This window comes from Camponotus floridanus, unplaced genomic scaffold, assembly GCF_003227725.1.
Source record: "Camponotus floridanus strain SB8 unplaced genomic scaffold, Cflo_v7.5 scaffold132, whole genome shotgun sequence".
NCBI classification, from domain to species: domain Eukaryota; kingdom Metazoa; phylum Arthropoda; class Insecta; order Hymenoptera; family Formicidae; genus Camponotus; species Camponotus floridanus.
In genome coordinates, this window is record NW_020229251.1 from 225,701 (window position 1) to 233,804 (window position 8,104).

At 25.7% G+C, this 8,104-nt stretch overlaps 1 pseudogene; it reads right to left on the reverse strand.

Moving 5' to 3' along the window:
• Positions 1 to 1,450: 1,450 nt before the first annotated feature.
• Positions 1,451 to 8,104, reverse strand: part of LOC109609949 — an 8,610-nt pseudogene continuing 1,956 nt past the window's right edge.

Genomic DNA, 8,104 nt, shown 5'->3' on the forward strand with positions numbered 1-8,104 from the left:
TATTCTAATCTTCTTAATCACTTTTGATCGTATTAATTGTACGTACATATATATGTTAGTTTCTTACTAATCTACTTATAATATCGTATATAAACGTTTCTTTATTTCAAAATGTTTTATATTTATGTTCTGTATGACTAAATCAATACATTTTTAGTAATTTGTTTGTTCCATTAATAAAATGTTAGCAAAATAACAACAAATTACTAACAAAATTGATCACAGTTTAGCTGCAAGACCGGTATTATTTGCGTTCTCATTAAACCCATGTTTTACAAGCACAAAAGTCTGCAAAGTACAGCTAAATATAACATCGATGTCTGTTTAGCTGTACTTTGCGCTAATTTTCTTTTGTCTTTCTTTTACAATAAGAAAGACAGAAATGAATAGTGTAAAGGGTTTAATTATAAAAAAAGAGACCCACAGAATTTAATAAAATTTCTGCTAAAATTTTGTTCACGAACGAATTGTTAAAAAACATATTGAAATTTTTTTCAGAAACTCTCGTTACTGATCGGAATATTTCTATCGCCAATGTGCAAAAAGTATTAAAATCATGGTTGCAACATGCCGGCGATCGAATAAATCGAAGACAAAAAGAAGAAATTCAAAATGAGTCAGTGGATGATTAATACTTTTATAATAATATATAATATAATAATAATAATAACTTAATATAATTATGACATGGACGTATCCAGAATTTTTTTCAGAAGGGTTTTATCAATTCTGTTATTAGAAACTATTTTTGTGTTAAGCAATTGTTTTCTTTCATATTTTAAAGTTTATAATGTCTCCTCGTTCCTGATTTTGAAAAATATATTAAATATTAAAATATTTAATATATTATTAAAGATATTAAGTATTATTAAAAATATTAAGTTTATTATTAAAAATATTAAGTTTTTTAAATCGATTTTTATTTTGTGTTTATTTTTTTTATTTTTGTGCAATAATAAAAATAATAAATATAAAAATGTTTAAGATGATTTATTCCCTAATACTTATTTTACACAATCTATAATAATAATTCAAGATAGAATTCTAGTTATAAATTTTATGTATCGTGTAATACAGAAAATATTTAAATATAACGTAAAATACATACAAAATAAAATATATATCGGAATAAGCGTATACATTAAAACATATGACGCATAAAATTATAAATAGAATTCTATCTGGAATCAGAAATTCATATGTTAACATATGTCAGATCTCTTTTAGACATCATAAATAAGAACTCTATATGTTGACATAATTTAGATATCTTAAAGACGTTCATTTTAAGAAATCTTTTTGACATCATTTTCGTGATATCTTTCTGTCTTCAAAAAACGGCGCATTAGATAACATTCTAATATCTTTATATGATCTTTTAGAAGTCTTTTTAAGTTATCAGATTCAGAAATAAGATATCTTTTAGAAATCTTTTTGATTACATATTGTTTTCTGGGTACTTACTCTTCTTTTACTTGTTATTTTTTTCTATCCGATATTGAAAATTGAATACATTGTCTCATTATTGTATTCAATGCATCTACTGTAGCATGAATTGAAACAGAAATTAATGTTTGGCTCATACAGGACAAAAAAATCTTGTCCTACTTTTCGTTGATACGAACCGGATGCAAGAAAATAAAGCGTTGCAAATATCTGAAATTATTTTTAGAAAAGTAAAAAAAAATTTTTTTAAATAAAAAATAGAAATCCTGTATATATACTTACCTTACGTAAATGTGGAAGAATTGCAGTTATTCTCTTTGGAATTGGCATAACATTTATTAGTTCGTCTATTAGCTGTTAAACTGCTATTTTGGATAACCTGCCGTATAAACATTGCATTATATATATGTATATATATATATATATATATATATATATATATATATATACAGGATGAGCCATTTTAATTTATCCACCCTAATAACTTTTTTATATTTGAATGTACAACAAAATGTTTCAAATAAAAGTTGCTTGACTTCGAGGGGGACAGAAGATGGGTGGCAAAAATTTGACCTTGGATAATCATTTGAAAATCGCATAAAGGTTACCTTCAATTTCTTAAATGGAACCCCCTATTTTTCATTGCATATTCTTGTAGCTTATCTCGAGAGCTTTCCAAAATACTATAATTAAGTACCTTTTCATTAAGTACTTTTTGAGTTATAAGGCTTGAAATAATTTCTTAATTTTACATAAACCATAAAATATCTAGTAAACCATTCATTTTTCGATTATCTTACCTTCATACTTTTATGTACAAAATAACGAGAGGAATCAATTGGTGTAAAGAAAATATACAGTTGTTTTTAAGAAAAAATATGGAATTGTTAATTGCAAATTACATATTTTTTCTTAGAAACAACTATGTGTTTTCTTTACACCAATTGATTCCTCTTATTATTTTGTACATAAAAGTATGAAGGTAAGATAATCGAAAAATGAATGGTTTACTAGATATTTTAAGGTTTATGTAAAATTAAGAAATTATTTCAAGTCTTATAATTCAAAAAGTACTTAATGAAAAGGTACTTAATTATAGTGTTTTGGAAAGCTCTCGAGATAAGCTACAAGAATATGTAATGAAAAATAGGGGGTTCCATTTAAATTGAAGGTAATCTTTATGTGACCCTCAAATGACTATCCAAGGTCAAATTTTTGCCACCCATCTTCTGTCCCCCTCGAAGTCAAGCAACTTTTATTTGAAACATTTTGTTGTACATTCAAATATAAAAAAGTTATTAGGGTGGATAAATTAAAATGGCTCACCCTGTATATATATATATATGTATATATATATATATATATATATATATATATATATATACAATATATATATATATATATATAATATATTTTTTTTAAATTGTATATACGCGCAATTATAATATGAGATTATATAAATATGAATGTGAAAATATAATTTATAACAAACATTATATACTTACCTGTATAATTTTATAAATGTATTATTGGAAATGTCTAATGGGTTTTACGTATCCTTCAATCTTCTTCTTATTAAATTTAAATTTTTTATTTGAATTTTATTATTTTTGTTTTCATTTTCCTCCATGAAAAGTATGAGAATGTAATCCATTGCTGGGAATAATGCTTGAAGCCTTCAAATAAAACGTATTTCGATCGATTTCGACACACTTTTAATCACTTTTAATACAATTCGACACAAAATTTCTTGTTGAATAACCTCGCGCGAAATATTTTCGTATTTTCACTATAGTGAAATTTATCCAATCAAGTAAATGCTCACTTTTGTCATTTTCATTAGGGATTGAGATACACAATCGACTGTGGCTGTGTTCCAAAATTCACTGTCAGTACTGAAAATCTATAGTGTACGTCACGTAAACTATAGATTTTCAGTATTAGCAGTGAATTTTGGAACGCAGCCTGTATACACGACCGTGCCTTTACGCGATGCGAACACCTAGTCGCCATATTGATTCTGGTGACGCGAACGTATTGGAGCGTATTGGAGTGAGTAGGAGTATGCTGAGGCATGCGATGCGAACAAACCTTAGGATTCATGTTGCATGACTCTTTCATGCTTTTGTCTCTGTTTGTATATAAGCATGTAACTTAACGTTCGATTGATAGAAACAAGCAGTACACGCGTTGTGCTTTGATGTAATATGGTTATGGCCAGTACCGGTTGCAATTTGTGTCTAAATATTATAAAATGAGATCGTCGCGATGTGTCAACTCACGAAATATAAAATCAACATGCAATAGATTATTATCAAAATATGTTGCAGTGAGTATCAATCGCTTGCGAATAATTTAATACTTGTGACAAGTTGTGTGTATGTGTATGTGTGCCGCAATATGTTAGCTTGTCGTCTGTCAATATTACACTTTGGTCTCCAATTCAATAGTGTTGCTAACAAACACAGTGGATTTAATGATTTTCAAGTATGACGAAACGTAAAGTGTTTATCATTCTCAATGATTTTATCTTGAATTTTGTTTGTGTATTAAATAAATAGTTATAGTAATTGATAACCATAAAATGATTATTTTGTTATTTAAAAAATATTCCACTTGCATTTTCACGTTATATTTTCATGTTAACTTTCATAGATTTTAATCAAATTTTCAAAGTTCATACGCGATATTGATATAACGCAATATTGATAAAACGCAAACAATTATTTCGTTTTTATATGCTTTGGCCTGTATTTAGAAGAAATATATACATATATAATAAGCAAAACAATAACAAATTACTTTTTCTCACAAGTAATTGATTACCTTTCACAAGTTTTTACTTGAAAATATACTAATATTATAATGTCTTTTATGATGTTTTTATATTTGGTAAATTTGACAAAGTACAGTAATTTGAAAATGTTCTCTTTTCTTAAAAGAAAAACTTTTTACATAGGGTATTATGACATTAGTGTATTATAACATTACATGTATATTCTATTTTGTGCTTTTTCAGTCAATGAATATATAAATGTTTCTAAAGATGTGAAAATAAAAATTTTTGGAAAAAATTTTCTACATTTATAAATTCACTAAACTTTACATGTATTTCACGAAATGTATTATAGTTTCTGCAGAAATTAATAACTAAATTATAAGTTATATCAAAAATTTTGTCAATAATAAATTAAAAATTAATTTTTACAAAAATGACTTCTTTTTTTAAATGTGACGTAAGGATTTCTGTCTTTTATTTTTATTATTTAATTACATACTAATTAGATATTAATTTTATATACATATATTGATTTTTATATTGATATTGTAAATATCAATATTGTAAATATAAAATACATAATATATTATGTTTTAAAATTATTATATTATTTATTATGTATGCATGCAGTAATTTTTATCTAAAACTTAAATGAAAGAGCTTTTATTTCCCATAATTTTTATCCAAAACGTAAATGAGGGAGTTTTTATTTCCAATTTTTTTTCTTCTTTTTCAGTATGAGAACCTTATACTAGAAAGAAAGACTTTTTTTAGAAATAGAAACAAGCGATAAATTAAATTTTTCCAGGAGTATATATATATATATATATATATATATATACTTCTTAATTTCTTCCAGGAGTATATATATATATATATATATATATATATATATATATATTTACTCCTGGACAAAATTAACGCATAATTTTTTTTCACTTTTTCTTTAAAATTTTTCGTTAAATTTAAATATCAACTTTTAGAGAAAAAGTGAAAAAAAATTATGCGTTAATTTTGTCCAGAAGTATATATATGATAGGCAATATATAAACTCAATCGCTTGTTTTTATTTCTAAAAAAAGTGTTTCTTTCTAGTATAAGGTTCTCATACTGAAAAAGAAGAAAAAAAATTGGAAATAAAAACTCCCTCATTTACGTTTTGGATAAAAATTATTGGAAATAAAAGCTCCTTCATTTAAGATTTAGATAAAAATTACTGCATACATACATAATAAATAATATAATAATTTCAAAACATAATATATCCTGTATTTTATATTTACAATATTGATATTTACAATATCATAGTATATATAGTATATATATAGTACATATACAGTACATGTACTTTATATTTACAATATTGATATTTACAATATAATAGTATATATATAATATATATATATATATATATAGTACATATACAGGGTGTCCCAAAAATCCCGGACCGGTCGAATATTTCATAAACTATGCACTTTAGAAAGAAATGTTTCAGACAAAAGTTATATGGCTTGAAAGGGGCCATCAGATAGTGGCAATGATTTGATATGGGAGAGTCATTTGAAAGTCACGTGAAGATCACCGTCAATTTCTTAAATGGAACTCCCTATTTTTTATTACACATTCGTGTAGCTTATCTCGAGAGCTTTCCAATACACTATAATTAAATATTTCTTCATTGAGTACTTTTCGAGTTATGAGGCTTGAAATCATTTCTTAATTTTACATAAACCGTAAAATATCTTGTAAAATATTCATTTTTCGATTATCTTCCCTTAATAATTTTATGTACAAAATAATGGGAGGAATCAATTGGTGTAAAGAAAAAACATAGTTGTTTTTAAGAAAAAAATATGTAATTTGCAATTAACAATTACATTTTTTTTTAATCGACCTCCACTCCATCTAATAGAGCATCAGGACTCGGGACTCGCTCGTTCCCGAGCCTCTATTCTCGATAACAGCGTTCTCGATAATCTGACTCTCGAGAATCCAGTCTCGCCGTCGGGAACGAGCGGGAGTGAGAGCAGATTTGCACGCCTCTAGCCGTTCCGAACGTGGCCAATACGAACGAGTGGCCATTACGAACGTGGCCGTTTCGGTCAAATTTATCCGTGGCCATTTCGAACATGGTCAAATTATATCCACTCGATTTAACGCACAAGTTAATGCAGAAGATTCGCTTTGACTGTGCTTAATGATATTTTGAACAGTATTATTTTGAACAGTATTAAATGAATTATTATAGGAATGAAAGAAAGAGTAGAGGTGAAAAGAAAATGAAATAAAAAAAAAAACTTAATAAATTATTTGAAAAAAAGATGATAACTTCTTAAGAAAGCATTTTCGACTCATATTTATATGAAATTTTTTGTTCAGAATTAAATTTCTTATAAGATCTCAAAGTCTGGCCGGAACGTCCGGGACCACCCTGTATATATATAATTTAACAGGAAAATAGATCTTCTTATTGTTAGATTATATTTAATAATATATTATAATAATATAACATAATATGTATAATATATATTATATTATATATATATATATATATATATATATATATATATTAGTTTATTCTGAACATATGTCATCTTTGAAGAATTTTACATGAATAATGTTACATTTAATCTTTCTGCTTTCTTTAATTTCTTATAAATTTATTAATTTATAAGAATTAATAAATTTATTTATAAATTTATTAATTCTAATAAAGAAAATTGATATTTCTCTGTATGTATAAATGTATTGACTATATACACATGCTCTTATTAATATAATTTAATAAATTCTATATTTACCTATATATGCACATATTTACCAACGAAAACACACATGCACATACATTGACTTACCAGTTTTAATATAAAGTTTTTTATAAAACTATTTCAGAATAAAACAATTATTGTTGTTGATTGACTGAATATATAAAAATGAATAGCTGAACAACTGCTTGATACTCAAATTAATAAAATAAAAAATAAAAATAAATGAATATTTGTGTTTCCATTAATGTTTTTTTATTTTAAATTAAGCTAAAGATTAAATTATACATTTTTTATTTATATGTGTATGTGTGTTTGTGTGTAATTGGTAACTGGACCAAACATATAAGAAATGTCATACAAAATGGCACAAAGATAATTTTTACAATTAGACTAGAACAATACAAGCGCGCGCTACGCACGCGCTATTTATTTCTTACAATTGATACTGCATATATACATATATATATATATATATATATATATATATATATATAGGGTTTCACAAAAGTAACGGGACGGCTGGATATTTCCTCAAGTAAGATTTTTTTCAAAATGTTCAAGATCATTATTTAAGTAATTTTCAATGAGGAATCTAATGGTAATCTCAAATGAACCTAGACAATTGACCTAGACAATGACTTTTAAGGTTATTTGGAAGTCAATTTTATTTTTTTAAATGAAAATCCCCTTTTTTGAAATCGATAATCGAAAGAGCGAGACATTTTACGTTCAAATATATAGATTATAGGTCCGACATGACCTCAAAAGTCATTTAAACTTAAACATGGGTACTTTTGAGAATTAAAGCTGTTCAAAAAATTTTGTATCGACAAAAGTTATTTATTTTAACAAAGCGCATTGGGTATTGACCTTAATCTTGACCTCGACCATGACCTTCAAGGTCATTTTATTTGAAGATTCGTTCGTGGTAAAAGAGTTTTTCGGAAATCAATAAGAGATCAATTACGATATCAAATTTTCAAATTTCACCAACAATAAGAAAAACCATTCTTATTTGAGATCCGGAAAAGTTGTTAGATCTTGATCGAATCTTTTAATCTAAACGTAAAATTTTTTGCTCTATCGATTTCTGAACTCAAAAATGCAGATT